At 39.5% G+C, this 24426-nt stretch overlaps 1 protein-coding gene across 6 annotated transcripts in view; it reads left to right on the top strand.

The window, feature by feature from the left end:
* Positions 1–4278: 4278 nt before the first annotated feature.
* The window catches only part of aipl1 (aryl hydrocarbon receptor interacting protein-like 1), a 33181-nt gene continuing 13033 nt past the window's right edge, over positions 4279–24426 (top strand). Inside the window, exons 1-3 of one of the 6 annotated variants that reach the window (XR_008303583.1) lie at positions 4308–5054; positions 6262–6354; positions 6824–18724. The gene's annotated coding sequence lies outside the window, so the exon portion shown is untranslated. Of the gene's footprint in view, positions 18725–24426 lie in introns of those variants that run through there. The other 5 variants (XR_008303584.1, XR_008303581.1, XR_008303585.1 and 2 more) reach the window with 5 other exon arrangements.

The raw sequence follows: 24426 nt of genomic DNA, 5'->3' as shown, positions 1-24426 counted from the left end.
CCTACCGCCACTTTTCATTGGTCGGAGCTTTCACGAAGCACTCTGTGATTGGTTAACAAGACCTATAATCCGTTGTCTTGTGGGGGGGGAAAAAAAAAATAGGGCAGTTCTTAAAGTGACAGCTCCAGGTTTTGACAGCCGATAGAGCAAGGGTGGGGTAAGAGCGGATAAAGTTGGGCTGCTGGAATGCATTAAAAATGAAAACAGGCATGAAATGAAGATATCTGAGCACAAATACAGCCAAAGTTATATGCATTGTTTACTCTCTCTATATACTTTTATTGTCTCAAGCAACAATGTTGGGTTACCAAACCACAGAGAGCAATTTCCTGCTTTAACAACCCACTAAACCTCATAATTAATTATTGAATTGAATCAGATACCTTTATCCAAGGGTGTGTCCACATGGGAAGCACTGGATGACAGCTACCACCCTTGAAACAAGCCTTCCCACACCAGCTCTGGCTTTAAAACACAATAGAGTAATGTCATTATATGGGGATTTGTTTTGTGCCAGAGAACAAAACCAGATATTCTGCAAATGCAATACATGATTAGGTGGTGCCAGCCCTCAGTGTGCTCGAACCACCTCATGTCTAAACACCAAGACCTGCTGCTGAGAAAATCAACACTGCTGCTGAATTCTCAAATGTGATCTATCAGAAGGTGTTGATTAACTTTCTCTAACACCAACTCTGACAAGAATGCCAGCTGTAATTCAAATCATTAACACCATTACATTAACATTTTTATAGTAACATCTCATTCACAGGAACTTTGTTTACTTGCAGATGTTCCACATAATCTAAGGCAAATAATAAAGTGATTTAAAAAGATATTTATTTATTTATTTATTTATTTATTTATTTATCTATTTATTATTTATTAAAAGAAAAATGGTTAATCGATATGGCAAAGCTTTTTGGTAAGAATGTGTTTATTTAACATTCATGGAAGGTTTCTCCAGTGTCAGCACTTTGTAATGGTCAGGAAGTTTTCTGCCACGGGAGAGTCGTCAGGAGAGAGTGCTTTCCAGTTTCTGACAAGCTGCATTTTAGTCTCATTAATTCACGAGAGAAAAAAAGAGCTACGGATGAGGGAACAACTGTGTATAGCTGCTATAATGTGATATGATAACAAATGATAACAAGAACTAACTTGTCTCACGTTCCACATGTGCGTTGTGGACATTCCACAACATTAAATGTAACTAAAATGGTTAAAATGTAAGATGTAAATGTAAGATTTAGATGGAATGAAACACTTTTTGAAGTGCCGGCATCATACCACCCACACCCTGTCATATTTTATGACAGATGGTATGTTTTGGTACTACCCTTCATACAGCAATTCATCCATTATGAACAATGAACAAGTTGTTAGAATATCTTATATAAAGAAGGGAAGAAAAGAAAACACTTGTAAGTATGGCTAAACTAGTCACCCATCAATATGTAAAAACAAACAAACAAAAAAAAAACAGTTGTGTACGAGGTGAATTTTAAGTTAGTGATTTATTACTGAACAACAGTTAACTTCTGTAATATAAAAATTTGCCATAGTTAACCATAAACCCAGCTTCACCAGCTGATATCACATAAAGTTACTTGTCAGAAAATGTCATTAAACCGCCTAGCAAAAAAAAAAAAGGGGTGGGGGGATAGAGACAGACAGTTTTCCTCTTCAAAATCTTTTACCAAAATTGTTCACCCATTGCTTTCCTACAGGATGGCACTTGCCTGGAGAGGAGTGATAGATTCCTGGAATGTATTTAGGAGCTTGGTTAAGGTATCCTCAGCCCAGTGTGCAAGGCATGTTAAGGCTACAAAACACAAACTGACACATATCTACAGTATATCTGCAATCAGAACTGCCCTGAAGTCAAGTCAGAGCCTTAGTCTGACTGTGTGGTATTAGTGCATCTGACATAATGAGGCTTTGTCAGAGACAGTGCCTTCCTGAATGAGAGTGGAGGGTGTTGAATCACATCCTAAAAACTGTCTGAAGATAGTACTGTTTCTTCTCAAAATATCTTTATAATTAGAACAGTATGACTTTGGTTGTTTTCTTGAATGGCTGGGTGATCTAGGATAAGTGCATACTATTTTAAATTATTTCCTAAATAAAATTCTTAATATAAAAATTCTTGGCAGACAAGGATATTTTGGACACTAAATGAGTTTAAAATGTGATGACTGAACCTCACGCCCACTATGTGTTGATACCACCCGAGCTTAGTAGAGACAACAAAATGCACGAAATGGGGGTGTTGTCACCCGCCCTAACTATGGTTTTCCCATTCAGATTTCATGCATAAACTAAAGTCAGGATCCTTCCTGTGTCTTTTTGGTCTGTCCAAGGCCTCCACTGAGCCTCTAGAATTATAGCCTCCTGTGTTCAATTAAGAGCCTTCACGGCAGCAAATATTTAGCATTCCTGAAGTAATGGCAGCAGCAACGTTACTTAACTCGAACCAAATAAGTGTGTTTCATTTCATCCAATTCTGAGTAAAGAGGTGGTTTTGGAAGTGGCTGGTTAACACACAAGATACTACTATACTGCAGTCTGCTCCGCTGTACGTCTAGATGCAGGATTGTGAAATACCTACCAGCAGGAACTAACCAGAAGACATCTATGGATCTTCCATGAGCCATGCATGAGACTGAATACACACTCTCTCCATAGTCTGCCGTTATTGGGCATTCCACAGCTAGTGGTGAGATTTATTGCTTAAACTATATAGCATTTCTTTGGCATGAAACTGCACTATGTTACAAATAATAAGAGGGTTGGCTGATATATTTTCTGCTGCTGTGTGGCCACTTTTTGGGTTGCTGTTTGAATTGCTAATGGTGGAGTGGTTTGTCAGTATGCTGCACATTCCTGTGTTAGACACTGGACCACTGGTACGATATACTTCTAATGTCTAAGAGCTTTCTGCTTTCTTTTCTGGACAGTTTCAGAACCTGTGGCTACAGTAACTGACATTGAAATATCTGTGTGTAACCATAAAATAATAAAAGCCTAGAGTTTCCAAATATCTCCTATCCTTTAAAGGAACTGTTTGCACAAATATCCCTGTATTTTTCTTATACAACCAATTAAGGTTTCTGTCTTCAAATTGGCTATTAGTTAAAATAATATTTCACCAAAAACCTCAGGAATCATTTTTACAGGAAACAAGGTATCTTACTAAGCAATGTAGTCATATTCATTCTTTTTTTTTTTTTTTACTTTCACAAGATGACTTTAGTAGGTTCATGTGTGAGGCATAGACTATGTATGTTTAATAATTAAATAAAAAAAAATCACATCAGATATTTTATCTGAATTAGCTAACACTAGTGCAGGAAGAGTCAGTTAGGTAACAAAGGTCTTGAGCAGGGTTGCCAGGCTTGCTTGACAAAATCACCTAAATGGCAATTCAACAACAGCCCAGCAACAAAATTCAAAATGTCCATCCCAAACCTTTACACCAATTTTAAAGCACAATATCCTGACTATCATTGTAAAATGTATGTAATTATTTAAGGTCATACTTCTTAAAAATGGAGAAGTATTAAAACATGTAGTTTCCCTAAACAGATTTTTCACCATGGTCCTAAAATAGTCCAATATCATTAGATATACTGTCACAATTAAAGTATAGCTATAAGAATGAGTAGGTGAATTCAATGACACATGATATATACTGCATTCATAAAATAGACCTAATGTACAGAGCTAATGTTGTGAAAAGAAGTATAGGAAATATATAGTATAGGAAAAAAAGCTTGGGAAATCGTGACCATAACTGGCTATGAGAACACAGAAGTCTGGAGCTCAGTAGTTTCAGAAGGGGTTTGTAGCATCTCCAGCTGAATCTCCAGATGTAGCATCTCCAGTCGCATCTCCAGATGTAGCATGTCCAGTCGCATCTCCAGATGTAGCATCTTCAGTCGCATCTCCAGATGTAGCATCTCCAGTCGCATCGCCAGTTGTCCAATGCATGGAAATTCCATGTGTCCAATATGGAAACAGCAACATCCTGATAATGTAGTGGAAGAATATAGTGTACTGTGTGGAAAAACTTTATGTCTGGTTCTGAATTCACCTCAGAGCAGCTGAGAAAGACACTTCAGTTTTGTCCATAGACTTAATGGCCCATTACGTTTAGCGCTCACGAAACTCTAAGCTATCTGACTTTAACTTCTTTTTTGAGATATCCATTGTAGATATTATAGGTTAACACTGACATAGCTATGAAGCCATAGCTTCATAGCTATCATATGCGAGAACATACGATATAATTTTGGCATTTTGGCAGCTTGTGAAATGCAAACTTCTCATAATGTTTGCTATTAACATTTACTGCTCCCCAGTAACTTTAGCTGATGTACCCTGCGTTAGCTGTGTACATGGCATTTTAATGTATGTTTTTGAGTAATTAGTAAAGAGAAGCAAGACCGAAAAGGAGAACAGAGAAAGAAAGACAACTGTAAATCAAAATTTAACACTCAAGATTGGAAGTTTAACACAACATAGATAGAAATTAGCAATTCGTGTAGCCTAGGACATGGCATTGTGGTCTATTAAATATGAAGTGGGTTACATTGCTGCACTGTGCACCTCACTAAATGTTTGATCCTGGATTGTGATGTAAACGACCAACCCACCGCAGCTGTTTAAAAGTAGGCTAGCCAAAACACGTGCGTAAACTGCGGACTTGGCAACCACGCTCTTCGAACTGCTTTATACGGCACGTCGATCGGAGAGAGATCTTATTGGTCAACACATTTTATATCCGCCCGAGTAGAAGCGTCTTATTGGTGAGCGCACCCGTCAATCACGACAGCTTCCCAACGTGGGCGTCATAACGAGGCTTTGACGTTAGAGTTGATTGGTCAGCTGGTGGGTTTGACGTCACGGCGCTGCCAGCTGATCGGAGGAGAAGCCGGTATGAGAGGAGTAGAAGCGGACAGACTTCGGGAGGAGATGTGAACGCGGAGAAGACGGACACACTGAGGGAGAGACAGACTAATGGAGCAATCTTATTTAATCCTGTTAATCACAAGGTAGTATTAGTAGTTATTGTGGCTGCATTTTACACGCATTCGCTTAGAAACACCGTTTAGTTATCCAGCAGTGGTGTGAAGTGTCAGCATTGATTTAGGGTTAAGGTGTGGCTTAATGCGAAATGCGATTTTCCCGAGCTATAGTCGGACAAGTCGGATTTCAGCTGGATCAAGGGCTCGGTTTGTTTACTGACAATATGGCACTTTCTGTATGATTATAACCAGGTGAGATTTTTAGGAAGGAAGCAGCCGTTTAGGCTACAATGTAAACTAATATGTGCAAATGTTGCTGCAACTGTAAACTGTAACATTTTCTAGTACCGTTTCTCGAAAGTATCCTAACAGGAAACAACATTAGAGTGTAACAGAGACAGCAGAAAATGTCGTCTTGATTCAGAAAGGCGACTTGTTAGGAGACAGAGGGATGAATTGGGAGCTGAACAGGGCGTGAGTGTGGAGTCAGTGAGAAGAGCTCAGTCATGTCGGGGTGAGGTCCTCCATTAAACAACAAAACCACTAAGTAAGTCTGTGCTGAGGTGAACTTTTGAAGTTGGACCTGCACTGCTTTGGAAAGGAGAAGCGGTGCTGAAGAAACATTGAGAAATTCGGCTTGTGAAAGTAAGTAGGCTGGATATGCGAGTCAGTGCTATTTGAGGGAAGTTTGCCTCAGAAGTCGTGCTCGAATGTTCTGGGTTCATTCTGAACGACGAGCTCGAGCGCTTATTAAACACTTAGCTTAGCAATTAATGAGCATTATGGCATAATATCCACCGCCAGGTTTTAAAATACACTTTCGAAAACGACATATGAATGAACACTGGCTTTAAAATGTAGTGTAAAGGTTTCTCTTCTACTTTTTTAAACGAATTATAATACTCTATCATATGATAAAAGTTAAATGGTTGTGTACCAGGTCATAGGGCGTTATCGTGGCGTTTCTCCACTACATTTTATCGTGAAATATTCCCGTGTAGGCTAATAATTGCTTGATAAAACGCACTGTGAATAAGTAAAAGCTCTGTAGCTTCTAGGCTAACCAGTCTGCTGTGTATGCATGGACATTGATTCCTGTCAGGAGTGAGCACGGCCCCACCCTGTACACTGCGTTATGGATGAGCAAGTTTTTCCCCATATAAAGTTTCTTGTTTCGTTTGTTTTTCCTTCTTCACGTCAGCAAGACTGCTTTTTCTTTTTCCTCCATACATAGTGTGTAAGCAGTAGAAATGTTCGTCTGTGCTTGTCAGTGCTGCGAGGCCTAATGGATGTCTGCTTGTCTGACTGACTTCCTGCTGGTATAAAGGTATGAAGTGTTTAAAAAGTGCACATTTATACTAAATAAATTAAGCTAAGCCTTGTCAAATACCTACAGTATGCCCTGAACATCAGCTGTAATACAATTAAAATAGATTATGGTAATTAATTCTGGGAAGATTTGTTAATCCACACTGCAGCCTAATGTAAGTTACAGACACAGTACTGACAGAACATCATTCAGTTCTCTGAACCTCAGTCCTTTTTCAGGACTACACACAAGCTAAGTAATAAAATGTTTACAAGGTTGCTTATGCAACTGCAAAAAAAAAAAAAAAAAAAAGAAGCAGTTCGGCTCCCAAAGGCTATCCGAAACCACACAAGCCTACTGTGCTACTAAAGAGTATATGAAAATAGTACGCCACCTACAGTCTTCTGTATTATCACAGACTTAGGACTTAATGTACACAAGGGTTAGAAGTGAAATGAAAGACTGTTGGTGCTGTTATGATTTACAGGGTATATCTGGCATGGTTTGGGTTTGTCGCCTTAGAGGGAAGCTTCACTGCATTCATACAAAGTCATACTGACTGATCACCTTTGTCCTATGATGAAACATTTCTATCCTGAAGGGAGTGGCCTCTTCCAGGATGAGAACGTCCACATCTCCAGGGCTCGAGGCATCAGTGAACTTGATGTGTGTGAAAATGATGTGACTCATATGCTATGGCCTTCGTAGTCACCACATCACAACCCAGGTATCACCTATGGGAGATTTTGGACATGTTATACAGTACTGTCCAACAACACCCGAGGGAATTTTTCTGTTATTGTTGTTGGAAGAATAGCGTTTCACAGCTCCTGTACATTTCCAGAGACTTGGATAATCTATACCAAGATCGTCAGAGCAGTTCTGGAGGCTTGCCATGGCCCAACAGCTTACTAATACATTTATGTGTTTTGTTTTTTTTTTGGTCACCCGGCTATGTGTTGCTTCCAATATGGCAGCTGGATCTCAGATGTGGCACCCATATTTCCTGTCGGTTTTGCAACACTAAGCCAGTGAATAAAAAAGCCTTTAACTTGGCAAAACAGAATGTGATGCTTATCCTGACCAGCCACCTGTTAGCAGCATATTTACAATTAATACAGACCTTCTGATTATATGTTCAGATTACTACACCATCAAACAGCAAATGGCCTTGTTGGATTTTTTTTTGCACTGGTCCAAATTTATAGTGATGCACACACTTCAATCCTGCACAGAAGAGTTAAAAATGTTGAATGTTTGTAGGATTGGGAAGAAAGAAGCAGTTGTAGTAACATCATATTCTGGTTTTACCCATCTTTAATGCTTCAAAAATGCAATTATGGACAGATGTCTAGTATAGGTAGGCCTTAGAATTATAAAGTGACAATGAAAGCTTATCTGGTAAAATATTTAAACTATCCCTAAATACACCTATTTAGGTATTTTCAAATTGTAACTGGTAATTCTTAAAACACCACTAAGCAGGCTGATATTGATAGAAATGTCAGCTTGATTATATTAGTATTTTTTAGAGACCTTATGATACCGACTTTCCTTTCTGCTACAGACTAAAAACATGACTTACTTTTTCAGTTAAACTCTTTCACACAAAAATCACACTTATGGTATGTAAAATGTGTATGTTATATACATAGATATAAAGTCATACAATTATGTCTTTTTAATATGTAGACTTTTCCAATTCTAGTCTTTTGTTACCGGAACGTTCTTTCTTCCTCCAATAGTTGATTAGCTGGTTTAAGCCAGATACCAATCCTGGTTATCAGATTGGTGTCATGCCTAGTATTTATTTATTTTTTTTTTATTAAATAAATAAGAAATGCGTCCATTGGATTTGAAATTATAAAAGCCTTTTACGTGAGTGAGCCAGTGCAAAGAATGTTTTTGGGAAAATTAAAAAGAGGAGTACCTGCTAACTAGAGACTTGGAGAAAGCAGCAACATAGTGCAGACTGGTTGATCATCTCAGATCTATACTATTTGGTCTATTTTTCAAATCTTTATTGAAGACTGACATTGTTTTCTATGCATTGAAACAAATATGTGATGAATTCCTTCTTGTATTACCTACTTCAGAAATTCCTGTCCAAAGATGCTGGGGTACTTTTTTTTTTTTTTTTTTTTTTGGGTAAATGTTTGCTTGGTGATTGCATTGTCTGGTCTTTCAGTTACATTCACTAGTTGTCATCCCAGTCTGGCTGGAAAATTGACTACAAATGTCCACAAATGGCTGTCTCAGTGCTTCTTCAGGCTAGTCTCCAGACGGCCAGACTTCGAATGGAGAAATCAGAAATGAGACTTGATTGTTATTCAAGGTCCGCACTTGTCCACTGCTCTCTCGCTGTCTGTTTTCCGCTATAGCCAAAATGTATTCGTTTGTGTGAAGAATGTCTGTGAGATGTGTGAGAGAGCATTCTGGAGACTGGAATTTGTTTTCTGCTCTGTACTATTGATTCGTCTGTAACTCGAAATACATGGTGTACATATCATGCTCGCAGGAACAGCTCGGCGGAGTTTGTGAAACTTTTTTTTCGAGGATGTGACTGTGGCTTTTGGAATGAACGCTGGAAATGAATATTGACCAGTGGCTAGTGTTCATTGGCCCGAGGAGAAAAATGCTAGTTAGGGCCACACCCTGAGAGTTATATCACAGTTCTGCTATCTGTGCTAAAGTTGTTGCACGCTATCCTGTGAGTGGGTTGAGGAGCTCTTGTGGGATTTCTGTGCAGTCTTGCCTTCGCTTGTTGGTTTGTACTGTATGGTTGGTGTAACAGATTTTGAGTGGGCTTTGTGGGGGTGTGTGAGGCTCTCTGTGATAGTGATTTTCTCCACTTGGCAGTTAGCTGTCTCTGCCTTGTCCATGTGGGAAGGCAGGCGTTTGGTTTGAGTGCGCTCTGCTGTCTCTGAGATGGTGGAGCTTCCTGTCTGTGCAGCCGCGTGGTCCTTTGGGACCGAATGCTGGACATTCAGACAAGCCAGTGATGGAACTGGGCCTGCAAACATTTCCTTCTTAATGGCTCTGTTCCAGAGCAGAGCCGGGTCCCAGGCTGCATTCTTATGTAGCAATGCTTTGACACATTTGCAACATATGGAACAGTCAAACAGGAAGTAGTCCAGTTGTCGGCTTCTGTGTAATTATTTGAGATTGGTATTGATTGCTGGTGTTATGGACTTACAGACATTTAAAATTAATTTGCCAGTGCTAAGGGGCATGTTGATTAAATGGCCTGTGGGCTTGGTGTAACCCAGTTTAATTTTTTTGGACAATGTATATCAGCCATTGACATGAGCGACATATAAACAGCCTTTGCAGGGAACTTTTCCACTTAGTCCAGTCTTGTTCATTCCCTAGAACCTTGTTGACTCCTTAAGGCTCTTTTACTGAGAACGAGGGAGGGAGTGTATGCCGGCCTGGCTCTGAGGCAGGGTGGAGTCCGTCCAGCACAGAGCAGTTCAGACAGCATAGAGGGCCTCACCAGACTGAATGGAATTTATACCATATGTACCAGGCATCCTCGGAATGTGTGGCACAGGAACCTGACCAATGGAAAGAACTACAGAAAGAGGAATGGAAAGGAGAGAGAGAGAAGGATGGGTGGCGGGAGGGGAGGGAAAGCTGCAGGAACAGACCTGTGGTGTATAATTCTGTGACTGGTTTCCAATGACCTATTTAGCCATAAGGGTAAGTGGTGGTAAGGAGCTGTGCATTTTAAAAGAATAGCATTTTTATTTAATGAAATGATACATTACTAGTATCATTATTAACCAGAGACCCAGGCCATCATGGTGTAGACGTGGTCACATGCATGTTAAAGCTGATGTTTCCATAACGTTTTACAGCAGTTTTAACAAAACATCTGCCCAGAGGTTAAACTCAATTCAGAAAGCTCCACCTTTCAGGTATTCTAGCCTAAGCAGAACATCTGAATGTGTTTTTTGTTTTACTGGGTGGGAAACACTGAAACGAGGGAACACTGAAAGGAGGAACTGTATTTGTTTAGACTTTAGTTTCAGCTAGAAGCAGCAAACTTTGCTAAAATTGCTGATTATATCTTTAATGTAAGATTTAATGTTAATGTTCACAATTTTCAAAGCATGAAGTCAGAAAATATTTTGCTTTCATTGTTTTACTGGTAGCACATACTTAACTAACACAGTCTCCCACAAAACTCTGTGATCAGAATCACCAGAAGAAGAGAACAAATGAAATATTGATGGATAAAAGGAAGTGTGGGCTATATTTAAAAAGAACAATATTCACTCATTAAAACAGCTGCTCTACTTAACAGGCTTGTTCAGTCAGTTGTTAAAACGTAAAACAGATGCAATGGTGCTAAATGGTTGTGTTATTAGATATTGGTATTACTTGCTCATATTAGGCCTATTCCACACTAAGAGAGATTATTTTGAAAGCACTAGTATTTTCAGTGTGTTTTCGGAAAGTTTCCTGTCTGCCATGAAACAGGAAAATGACAGAAAACAGCACTGGCTGTCTGATGCATGACCTTATAATTTATGTAATTTCTGCCATGTTTGTTTTGACAACATGAACATAAAATACTCTTTCTTGCACACACCAGCGCTGAACATTTAAAGCAGTTACACGTGAAATTTAAATACCTAACACAAAAAGCAGCAAAAAGCTACATTTTCCACTATCCAAACTATGTCGGAAAGGGGATCCGAAAAGATGCATTTTCAGTGGTTGAAAATGCAGTGTTAGTGTGGATGGAAAGGCAAAACCAATGAGAAAAAAATGTTTTCATATTTTCCCCATGTTGGTGGTGACAAGGACTTTGTAGTGTATCTCTGTGATTCAAATTGAACAGCAATATAGATTCTATTATTTTGACTCTGTACTCATTCTTTCCATGTAGTTTTAATGAGGTTAAAGTGCAATATGACAACTTTACAATGTGAATGTCACTTTTTGTCAAGGGATCTGTGTAGCAGCTCTCCTGACAATGCTAAAACTAATGAAACATTTTGTTCATCTGAACATCGACATATTCTGTGCTATAATATAGAGAGATGAATAATTTAATTCGCATAAGGACGACTAATAACTCGGAAAAAACGGTAAGAGTGGATGGCTTAGAGAGCAAAAAGATTAAGATTTGGAAGAAATTTTATTTAATTGATACATAAAGTAATGTGCATAGATAAACAAAGAAATGTCAGCACAGATTCAGTTACACTGATTTCAGTGTCACAACAAATTGACTGTTTGGGTCTGTGCAGTTCTGTGGTGTGATTTATAAACGGCCTCCACTCTCCTCCCTTCAGCTCCAATATTAGCGAGAGATTAGATGAATTCCTGAAATGGCTTTGCTACTTCCGAATTGCCTCACAGTCGTTTCCATTGTATGAGCCTGATGGAATTTCCTTTTTTACATCAAACTATTTTGTTTATTTGCTTGTCTGTTTAGCAAGCAGCTAAAGGAATGTGTTTAGCATTGGGGGCAAAGTTCACTGTGAGAGAGTAGGCTACAGAGAGATGAGTGTGAGGCGCTGGCAAGTCAAACCAGAGCCCGCAGCTCGCAGAACCAAGCACAAACAAAGTCTTTATTCTCACACACAGCAGTTTGGGGAAGTCATGGCTGGATAGGGGAGAGTGCCAGTAATTTACTTTAGTGTGTCTCATCATTTTCTCCTCTTGCTTCACTTCTTCAATTAAGTTCTCATATGGCTGTCCTCTTTCTCACTGATCCCATTTACACCTGGCGTCACGTGTCTTGTATCTGGATTGTATTCTGACAAGATTTAACCACATGCATTTACACGTGCAGCATCTACGGGTGGCCAGACTGAAATCTGAGAGCTGTATTGCACAATAATATGCAAATCAGCTTATTCCATTCAAACACCAGCTTGTAGTATTGTTCGTTCTTCTTCTTCCTTTTTTTTTTTTTTTTTTTTTTTTTTTTTTTTAAAGTTTAGTTAGTTACTTTCAAGATGATTTAAAGCATCAAAAATCATGATTTTTTTTGTTTTGCTGTTTTAAATCTCTGTTATGTTTTAAATATGCACTCAACAGCTCTCAAGGGGCCTGTGCGTCACCTCTTGGGTGTGGTTTTGTTTGTCAAATGTGGTTTGGAGAGACAGATACATTTATATTTCTGTAACATGGGTAAAACGTACCTCCTGAAATGGAGCGATCAGATTTAAATCTTGCAAATGTGTCTTGTGTGTCCCCTCATGCAGATGTAATCATGATGCTCAAGATGCATGAAATGATCAAATGTACGTAGGATCCCAGTCACTTGCTTTAACGTTGTGATGTGTATGACAAATCAACTTCTACCCAAAGCTAGAATGTGGGAATGCAAGGAGGTTTGGGTTGGTGGTTTTCCTATTTTTGTCCCCCTCTTTTCCTCTGATCCTGGCATCTGTAACCAATCAGGTTCATCCACTAAATTCCACAGGGAAAATACGCCAGACCTAGAACGCATAGCAGCTGCACTGGATGCTGAGATAGCTTTAAAGGGGCTGTATAGATTGCCCCAAGAGGATATACAGGCTGTGGTTATGTCACAGGATGACGGGAAGCTCATAGTATATCTGATTAACACTTGCAGGATGAGCATCAGTGCTGAGCCCGGGAGTCTACAGCTTCATTCAGACAGGCAGGAGTGGCAGGCTGTAAGTCCTTGTTGAGCTTCCTGTTTACCTCCCCATACACATCGTAAACATCCTCATTCACAAAAAATGCTATTACTGAACCACAGGTGCAGCTTGCCCTATAATGGTTTGCATTTTTTTTTTTTTTTGTATAATAATCTCCTTCCTCTCATCCTGTAGTTTTTGTTTCCCATTGTGCCCCTGCAATTTACATCTGTTTCTCAATATCTTAGTTTTGCACTCGTCTCATTCGCTGCTTGAGCTATGAGTCATAGATGGCTGAATGAGGTCACATTGCCATTGGATTTAACCTGGTGAACTGGCTTGATTGCCTTGGTTCTGGAAAAGCCTGATGCAAGCTGTTTGATTAAAGAGACGTCAAGTGAACAAGCTTCTTCCTGCACAAGTGTTCACCATGAATAATGCATATACAGTATAGTGCAGTGTGAACAGTGCAGATGGAGAGAGCACAGCTCCAGAATGGTGCTGGACATTCGGCATCAATAGTGCATCATCTGTCACTTATTTTCAAGCACAAGCTCCATGAATGTATTTTTCTAGAATTTCCACTGATCAGTCACAATGGCTGGTTTTAAGAAGTATACATTTCTAATGACTTTTTCATCAGAAATCAGGAGATAGCATTGGCTAAACAAACATAGCTGTCTCATGTCACTGGTTCAAAGGTTTATCCGTTACAACCGATTTTTTTACAACCTTTTTTTTTCTTGTCCACGCGGTTTTGAATTTACTTTGTATAGGAATTTGTGCTACTCTCAATTTGTTTTTCCTCTACTGAATTCTCTACTGCAGCCGCAAATGACTGCCTGCTATTTTTACTTACTGGACTTAACTTTTTTGCACTCTCAATATTCATTGGTTATTGAGAGAAATTTGAGTCATGTTCAGCGTTTGATACTCTGGCCAAATTGGCTAAAACTAGCAAATGCATGAAATTAGAGACTATGCCCTTTGCATACTACTTAATTTTCTAAACCAACTGTCAACTCTGACTGACCCACAAATCAAGCACAGACTCAATTTGGGTGAAAGTGATGTACGGTAACTGACTTAATTCCTCTGATCATTTCTGTATTGCAGGTCTTGTGGTATTTCAGAGCTAAATTAAGGTACTTTTCCACCAGCGCTATAGTGGTTTTCACTGCCAGTTTAAGAACGCAAACCTCAACTTTTTCAGAGCAACGAAAGACTAGTTTGTCAAGCTTCTTAACCACTGGGTTTGTCTCTCCTTTTCTCTCTCTCTTCTGCTACTCTATTTCTCTCTCCAACCCCCCTTCCCTCATTCTCGACAGGGCAAGTATGGCTGGAATGTACCTTCTCGTCCTGGGAACTCAGAGTTTCCAACATGGCTGATTTTAATCATTGTCACGTCACCTCGGCCCTGACCTCTCTGTTTTTTAAATGACTGTAAGGCATACTCAGGTATGGGGTCTAATTAAAGAATAACTCTGCTCACATAGTTGGTGAAGGTGGTTAAAGTTGAGATTCAAGACCTCTCTAAAGCCAATAAGACTTTATTTCGCTGCTGTAGTCTGGTGTATAGCTGATGATTTTAAAGAGTTGACTGGTCAGTAACACCCCGCATGTTATTTAGTGTTCAAGTTCTTGATCTCAGAAGGAACTGCAGCACATCTAGAAAAGATAAAGTGAGAATTTTTTTCTCCTTACACATATTAATGGATTCTTTTCTCTTGGTAACCAGTTGCCTGGGATGTGCTGGTTCTGGAGAACAGATAGAGAGAAGGGTGTCTATGCGAAGTCTCTCTGAGAGCGGAGCTGTTGGAGTGTAATTTTCCCAGGAAACACCTACATCCATAGGATTACTGACCCTTTGCGAACACGGTGTTCTGCAATGGGATTTTTGAGCGTTGCGAGTGTGCGTATGTGAATGAGTCACGGTGTGTGAGAGACAGGAAGAGTGGGCTATGGTTTAAATATGCTTCATTGTGTGCAAAGCAGACTGCTTATGAATGAAGCTTTTAGCTCAGAGAGCAGAGCGTGGCTTTGTGGCAGTGCATCCCGATGTAGGAAGGAAACCTGCATGTACCGTGGAACAGTGAGAATTCAGTTTGAAGTGCTTCATGGAAACACTAGCACAGCCTATCAGGAGAGACTCTGTGGTTCTTGCTTGAACAGTAAATGGTTCTGTTGTCTAGTGTGATGGGAAGTGAAAAATAATTGATCCTATAATGCTTTGTGAATCTCTCTTAAAAGATTCTTTATCAATGCATGTTTGGGATCAGACTTTTATGCAAGTTTATGCATACATACAGTCTTACCAAACATTTCTAATGAAAAAATAAACCATGAGAACTATCAGATTCAGATATTAAATATAAACTTTAATCACCTATAAGTTTTAGTATTCAAATGCATTACAGAATTTAGAAGGTTAATGTCATTAAATTGATCAGAAACATACAAAGAATATTCGCATAAAAATCTGCTCGTCTGCATCGTCATGAGAAGATGAAGAAAAAGATTGAAGGAAAAAAATGTCCCAGAGCCCATTTCCTGCATCATTTAGCCATCATTCAGCAACTAAAAGTAGAACATCCAAATGTGGATTTTTTTATTTTATTTTTTTTGGTAAATATTATGAAAATTTGTATAGTATCCTATTCAAATTGAAATTCATACTGACATCCCTAATGGAATTACATTAGGCCTGGTTTCAAGTGAGGTTTTAAAAAGCATTTTAAAAGCAAATAGTCAGATGAGAAGAAAAATCATAATATAGGAAATAGAAATCAAAAACTAAGCTGCATCAGAACTCATGAAGAATTGCTTTATAATGACAGTCTGGCACCTGAATCAAAACTGAATTGAATCGTCAGGTCCCTAGAGATGCCACCTCTTCTAGTGTGTGCACAAGGTGTAAGAGGTGCAGTTTTACGTTGTAGTGCAGCACAGGTCATGTGTGAGAGAAATACAGAGAATATTGCTCTCTGTGTAACTGTAGCCCACGGCTCTCTCCACCATCAGTATCCTGGCCACAGAGAGGACTTTATCTCCACCTCAGACAAAGGGTGATTCAGTTGCCTGGGTGTCTGATAACCTGTTTTAGACACAGTGGAAGCTGCTACTGAAAGTAATTTCAATCACTGTAAACAGAACGGATGCACGGTTGGATGCGACTCCAACACGCTGCTGGCTCGATCCCCTCAGCTACCTGGTTAAATGAGCGTGGCTGGATTTAAAAAGACTCTGCTGTTTGGCAAGAGCATGTTTTTATGTGGGTGACTGTTTGTAGGGGTGTATTTGAGCAGTGTGGTGAGTGTGTGGGAGCGGGTTTGTAGGAGTTAGTGAGTTTGCCTGTGAGAGCGTGTTAGTTTGTGGGTGTCCTGTCCTTGGCTGGAGCTGTGTGGATTGGCTCTTTCCATGGTGCTGCAGGGTCGCCGGGTTCAATGCGCTACTGAGGCTGTGCTCGCCCCGCTCTCGTCCTTGAACTGCTGAAAAAATGCAGCGCTACAAAGCCACCTTTAACTGCACGCTGAGAAGGAGGCCTCCAGACTCTCTGACTCGTTGAGGTTTCTGACATGAGGAGTGCTTCTATATTATGAAATACGTTTTGCGTAACACTGTCATGCCCTCACTTGCCTTTTTTGTCATTAGAAGCATTTTTGGTGAGAGTATTTTATTTCTAATGTAATAAACTGTCTCATACTCGTGAACTTGGATCAGTTTGCAAACATTGGACTGTTGAAAAAAGCTACCTAAAGTCTGGAGAGGAATTGGGATCTGCATAGCTGTGATGTGACCACTACAGTTTCTTGAACTGGTGCAGAAATGGTTCTGGTTGGACCTAAAGCTCTTGTGCTGTTCTGAGCTGGCAGCAGCAGGATTGAGTAGAGCTGAGCTAAGCGCAGTAAATGGGGAAGCAGTAGCAGGCTGGCTTGGACTAAAAAACCCCTGGGGCAGAGAGCACATGACTCCACTGCTTGTTCTAGCCTGCATAGCTGTGGCAGCGAGGGGAGGCGCAGCTGAAACCCCATCCACATAGCTTCATTATCAGCCTTTATACATCTCCTTTTACCATGCTTCCTCTGGCATTGGCTGGTTTGAGAAACTGTATGTGTGTGAGAAATTAGGAATCTTCCCTTACTAGATCTCTTGCATGATTTCAAACTAAGTCTTATGTACACCTCTGTTTCTCTCTGTGTATCTTTCTACAGGTTGATCCTCTCCATCTCTTGGAACGTCCAGTGCTTGTCCGGATGCCCACTGGCTGACCCGCAGCAGTTCTTCACTGGCAAGCTTTATGTCCTTGTGTATCAGCTAAAGCTGCCAGCTGAAGAACTGTTGTGGTTGGCTCTTTCCTGGCACCCCAGCTTAGACTGAGACTATCACAGGTCAAGAGTTGGAGGAATCTGACACAAGCCAGATGGTAGTGAAGTCAAAATCAATCTCAGGTCAGACAGGTCCTGATTTTTATCTTAATTCGTTTATCCACCACATCCCAATTTCCCCCCATGCCCCATTTGGAAGGTGTCACGTGAGCTGTCTGGGCCTGGCTCTGCATTCTCTGCAAGCATAAACTAAACCTACTGGCAAGGCCCATGCTGAGTCAGCAACATTCCTGAACGGATGAGATGCTCCTGCCCTTATTTGGGTGTGGAACATGCGGGGAACACCCTTTAACCTCTTTGCTATTGATCAAAATGTTTTGCGGGGTTGAAAGAACAACTGCAATGCTCTTATGGATGTCACTGTGTTCTCTGGATCAAAGCCCAGGCCTTTACATGTGTTTCTGTTTATGAATAAGTCACCGGGTTCTTCCAGAGTATGAACGAAAAACACACTCGCTGGACTTGCATCTGTAACTTCCCCTCATTTTTCCCCCGGGCCCTGCTGTGGTATGTGATTTTGGGTTTATTTGTTCGGCTTATGCATACTGTGCATGAGTACAACCGCCGACACTCTGGGATACACACATGCATACGCACGTGCACACACACACACACACACACACACACAGTGCCTGACCCTCAGCAAGCAATAAGCCTCACTTCAAGGGCAACAGCAGTGCTGAAAACAGGATATGAAAATGTGTCTTAAGCCTCTCAGCCAGATGAAAAGCAAGACAGAAAATGTTCTCGCCACTCAGCAGAACCAGATGCCCATGGCCTGAAAAGTGAAGCCCACGCTTTGTGTTTGTGCTCTCCTTCATCGCCGAGGCTCATGCAGGATCAATATCTGACAGTTGTAGATGTCATTTACCTTTCTTCAAACTAGTCAGTTAATTAAACGTAGTGTTTACATGCATCTAAATATTAATAATCTTGGTTTTTTTATATTGCTGAACAGTAGCACTACACTGTCTTTGTATGACATACATTGTTGATTTCTTAAATAAAAAATAAAATAAAAAGGAGGCAATATCAGAATTTTATCAGAAACTTTACTGTTTTAAAAGTCAACATTAATGGTTCTGTTACTAATAAAATACAAACCTGTCATTTTCATCTCATCTTCCCACAGGCATTTTTTTTTATTCCTTTTTATTTGCTGTTTGTGCTTGCTACATAGGGCGTAGCACAGTGGTGTTTTAGGACTATTTGAGCACTATTTGCTCGATCTTTGATATTCAGTCACAAAACTTGACTACAATGTGTGTCTGTTGAACTGATTACAGGTAGGCCTAATATCAGTTTCTTTGCTGAATTTATATTTTTTCATTAAAGTCACAGTTTAAACATTTGTGAAAATAAAGTGTTATAAATGCACTTATACAGAGCTTTTTTTTTTTTTTTTTTTTTTACATTAAGCAACAAAGGTTGTTTTGCCAAAAGGCTTAGGTAATGTTTTCTATAGGCTTGTCTTAGTCAACTAAAAGTATAATATTGAATCCTAAACATTAAACTGTGGATTTTTGCCACTGAATAAATAAATATATATATATATATAATTTTTTTTTTTTTTTTTTAAATATTGAAGTGCATTATAAATGATTATAACAACCCACTGTCTGTTATTTTTATTTTTGTATATAATGTGAATTTGCTCAACTGTGAAAATTCTTTTGTTTAAATTCTTTTATAATATGGAAGTCATTCATTTCTTCTTTAGTAGCAATGAAGGTGCCCAAAAAACATACTGCATATTCAGAGTGCAGGGGAAACAATTCAGTAAAGCATGTCGGTAATAAGCTAAAGATTTGCTCTAATTAACTTTTAGCCTGACTGTTCCATTGACCGTCTTCTGTCAATCATTGAGAAATGACTGAGAAAATGAAACAGCATAAGTTTTTTTTAATATTAAAAAAAAAACAACAAATTGAACTTCTCAGAAAAAGAGAAGTTTAAAAAAATCAATTGTGAAATCATTTGCGTAGAAGGAGACTGGCATTGTACAGCTTTGTGTAAAGGTTAAAAGCTCTATGTTGTCACAGGAAGAGCAATAGAATTGCTAATGGCAAGGGTCAGATGCTCCTTGATAACCCAGTGAAGTGTGATATCGATCAGTCAGCAGTGGGATTTCAAAGCACTTGCTTTCAACACATTAGATAATATTTAAACAGGAAGGGGTTGTATAATGCCCAAGGTCCTAATGCTGTAGTTCCTCTGTCAGTAAGTGTTGTCATGATTTCCTTCGTATGAAATGTAGACAGAAATGTTGACATTCTCCCAAATTACAAGTCCCAAATTACTCAAATAATGTTTATGTTCCTGTGTTGTTGTCGTTGTTGTTTTTCCCCTGTGTCTGGTTTGATGTCTGTTCTTATGCAACCTGAAGAGGGGAAATAGGGTTCTAGGGCAAAATACTCAGCACCAGGTTAAAGCTGCTTACCCAGATTACCTTGAGTTCCAGGCAGACAGGAGATCACTGCACCTGATGAAACATTCATGTTGCGACACTGTGCCAGACCTCTTGCAAGCCTGCTTGATCTTTGGCCCTGTGACTGAGGCAGAGTGCTGCCACTCTGTTCAGCAGGTCAGTTGAACACAAGTTACCTGCTGTGCGGTGAGACTCACTTTCACCCAAGTGGATGTAGGTAATGAGGTACTTAGTGGCCTTTTGTGTATTAACAGAGTCAGTTGTTTTTATCCAAGGTACTTAAAAAGTGACCCAGGTAATTTCTTGCAAAAATCTCAGCGCTTTAAGATGACTCATCATCAGTTTGCTCAGCGGAGGCCATTTTGTGTGCGAAGCCTAAGAGGAGGCAGTACACAGACATAAAGCGTGACTCATGACAATGAACATTCTCACTCTGCATGTAGACAAGCCAGACACTTACAGTGTGTAGAGTAGAGCACACCATGTTTCTGGATCTGCTTTCTACTGTCTCATGATTCATATCAGTATTGATGTCCCAAAACCACACCTATCACCGAGCAGCATAGATGATGCATTTTGAACAAAAGCAGTTATTCACAGTTGAAAATAAATGTGTTCTTCTATAATGGTTATTAGCCAACTGTTGAATAGAATCATATACCGTTATAAAAGCAAGTGCAAATGTGATGCAGTGTTGTAAATCATGCTTCAAGTCCAGGATAATGTTTAAGACCTGTGAGCCCAAGACAAATGGATGAGTCCATCATCTCCAGGCCTATAATAAACGGTAGTCTCAGTCTGGCCTGCTCATTAACTACTGCTGGAAAATACCATGAGCGGATGTCTGAATGCATCCTGATGACTCAGAGCATATGCGCACCCACCGCCACCACCATGTCTGAGTGACTAACTAGCCTCCTGTTCCACTGGAGCCTTGAACAAGCTCTGTGACGCATACGGCAAAGCGAGGCCGCCGGCAAAGTGTCACGTTTAATGTGGACTCATGGCCACGAGGTGGGATGAGAGGGGAAAAATGTGAGAGTAAGAGCCTTTAAGGGCACAACAGTGGGTGAAAAGGATTCATTGTGGGTCTTTAATCTGCTGTCTACCTCTGCAGTTAATCCTGCTGGTGCTGTCAGGACGAGACCAGTCAGGTACTTGATTCGCGTCCCCCTTAATGATTATGTAATTCCGTGGAACATCTGACAGGGGAAATGCATGATCCAGACAGTCTCTTTACAGGAGCATGGCACGTCACCAAATATCTTCCTTTTTGCTGCTTGTTTTCAGCAAATCTGAAATGTCTCGATTCCTCTTTGCTCATAAAAATCACAGATGCTGCAGCCTACAGCGCAAAACATTTGCTTTGAATATTTCAAAAGGGCTATGCTCATTATCTACTGCCATAATAATCAAAGTTGGGTCTGCGATTTTTAATTATTTTAGCGACGTTACGTGATCAGTATTGGTTGCTGTTTACTGATATTTACTGGTTACTGGGTTTATAATTATTCCAGTCACATAAATGTGTTTCCTTGAGGAAGTTACTCATTTTCTAATCTAAGGCTCAGTATAGGGGTGTAACACAACGCCACTATCTGTAACTGGAGTTAAACACAATGTGGGTGTGGCCTAAACTGAGTTTTTATTTATTTATTTTTAATAGAGATGTGTGTGGGACTTTTTTTTTTTAATTCTGCTCACTCAGTTGTTATTATTTTGGTTTGTACCTGCCCACAACATTTTCAGTTAGTTCTGTTTACCAAAATATAAACAAATTAGTAACCCAATTTAAAACACCGCAACCCTGACCAGGAAGTTGCTAAGGATGAATGAACAAACGCTGTAAATGCATCACTATAAATGCATTGTTCTCATTCATGTCAGTGGTCTTTCTTTGTCCCGCAAGCTTTATATCTGACTGCTCGCTTGCACCTGTATGAAAGTAAATACCTCTGGCATGAAAGTAAATACTAGACTTACCTTAAAAAAAGCATTAAATAGTACCTTTTCTTATCTGTAGTTGTTCATAACACATTATCTGTTCAATCTGAATAATGTATTTGTATTCAGTTCCATCCCTAGCTCAGTAACAAACATAAATAGTCAGTTTCAAATGTAATAAATTTAGAAATAGTTAATATGATATACTCTTAGAAAAAAGTTTCTCCAAGGGTTCTTGGCATAGTTAATGGGTCATCATGTCCTAAAACTGTTCTAATTGGAACACTTTCTGATTATGAATGATTAGGAATAAAACTAATAGCTCCAGTATATAAGTATGACAGCATACATATTTGTTAATGTGCCTACTATTTTATTTCTGTTTATAAAATAATAATGTTAGTGGATCCATGAAATATTTACACTGAATGGGCACACTGGCTGCAAATAGTCTGAGAAGTCTGATCTGCTGCATTGGTGTTAGTGTATCCATATTTAGCTCCCTCCCAGTCAGGTGATGGTTGCTGCCAAGAGGTGCCACTTGCTGGAGCAAAAGTGTAAAGCAGAGCTTACTCAACAGAGATAAAATTAAGCTCGTGCACTAGAGGACTTGACTGCTTGTGTAGTTGAACGACCATGGTAACCTGTCAACTTTAATCCCCTTTTCAATGCAGAGGACACTTCTAACACTGGTGTCCATTACCTACTTGTAACCAACTGTTACCAATCTTAAAGACAATTCACAAATCCCTACACATGTGTAACACTTGGCCATGAATGTACAATCATACAAACAACTTCTCTGGAGCTCTTTACTTTAGCTTGTGCTGCTACCGGTCCTTGGGGAGAAGAGTACTGTGTCTATGTGAACAGGTCACATGGCAGTTGAGCAGCACATTAGTGAGAACTATTGTATAATGAAACAGGAACAGTAGTATCTCAGCAGCCTTTAACACTGATTCTTTGTCTCTTGACATGGCCCTGCTTCCCTTCACTGCTGTCCTACAGTAAACCCTAACGTGCTGAAGCAGCGCAAGGCATTTGAGTGTTTGCTATTCTCTGAAGAGCTGCGCTGAAATGTCCCCTTTGCTGTGCATACCACATGCGAGTCCATGTGAGCTAAGTCTGCCTTTCATTTAGCTTAGCTTCAGGCTGCAGTGCTCATCTGGGCTATGAGCTGCGTGAGCCGCATGATTACATACTTGAGGAAATTGTCAATCGTGGTGCAGGTCAGGTTCTCTCTGGGCATGAAGCAGCTCTGGCAGTCAGAGCCGGAGTTCTTTTTTCACCGTCACTGATCCCCCGCCCATTCTTTTTAATTGACCCATTTTAATGTGTGAGGACAAGCAGCATGACTCAGGAGGGTCACTGAGTGCATTTGAGAGTGCTCTGCTCTATTAAATACTGGCAAAAGCCCTCAGTGATCATTGCTTTGGGCTAGCGAAGCCGTTCTAAGCATGCTTTAAGGCATAGTCTTATTCACTCATGCATAGATGTGTCATTTCCAGAAATCTGTGTGTTTTATATACTTGCAACAAACTTTCTTCATAAAAATGTTCAAAACATTAAACTTTATAAATGCTTGCTGTAACTGATTACACATTTCCTTGCATAAACAGTCTTATTACTTGAGCATCTCTTTAATATAGTGAATGTTTTCTGTAGTGAACAAATATATTTTAAATGCCCCCAAATATCACCCTGATTCTAAGTAAAAAAAATAGTAAAAACAATCAACAAACAAAAAAACTGGCTAGTTATGTGTATCCATACTTTTTTTAAATAATGTATTTTATCATTTAACTGATACAAAGCTATAGTACGTAGGATTTTTGTTTAAAAAAAAAAACATGATAATTGGGTCAAGGGAGAAACAATTCTCTATAATTTGATGTTCCCAAGCTGCTGTGAATAACCCTGATAATCCCAACCCTGATGTGCTCCTACGTCGTATGCCATCTTGGATACGTAAAACATTATCACGCCTCAACTATAGGCACAAAAGAAGGTAGACTACAGGAGCTACATGCAGGAGCCACAGCCAATCAGGACAGAGAGAATGTGAGAGTGTTAACAAGCAGGAGTGAGAGTGGTAGAGTCCGATATTATACTATAAAAGGAAAAAGGATTCAGGACTGATGGAGAATTTCAAACTTGGTGATTGAGTCGAGCCCTCTGCTGGCATGTTCTGTGGCTTTTTATAGTGAGGATTTTAGCTAATGTACTAATGCTATCCAGGTCACACCAAACTTCTTTGACAGAAAAGTCATTTTCAATGTTTTTAGCTTTATTTTGTCTCATTTGTAATTTTGTCTCGTTTTGTAATTTCTAACAAATGGGATAATAGTAACGTACAACGTGGACCATATTCTTTTTTTTTTTTTTTTTTTTTACTTTTACTTATATTTTGGATTGGATATAGCAGGAAGTTGTTAAAATTTGGCTTGATAAATGTAAATACATGTTACTCTACGCAATGTCCTTCAATGAAACCTGGAATCACCTGACAGCAATTTTTGTACTATTGCGCAATTTGCCTGGTTGGTTTCTATATCACCATCCCTGAAACAGTTATTAACGCTTTCGTTATCACTGATATTTTGGTAATAATATAACAAAATGCATGAGCTCCAGAGTGGTGCAGTAATTTAAACCTTTACCCTAACAAACAGATGTAAGAATCACAAAGCCATAAATAAAAAGTATG

This window comes from Pangasianodon hypophthalmus, chromosome 14 (genome assembly GCF_027358585.1).
Source record: "Pangasianodon hypophthalmus isolate fPanHyp1 chromosome 14, fPanHyp1.pri, whole genome shotgun sequence".
In the NCBI taxonomy this organism is placed as follows: Eukaryota; Metazoa; Chordata; class Actinopteri; order Siluriformes; family Pangasiidae; genus Pangasianodon; species Pangasianodon hypophthalmus.
The sequence above is the reverse complement of the archived record's forward strand: the minus strand, read 5'-3'. Positions and strand labels throughout refer to the sequence as shown.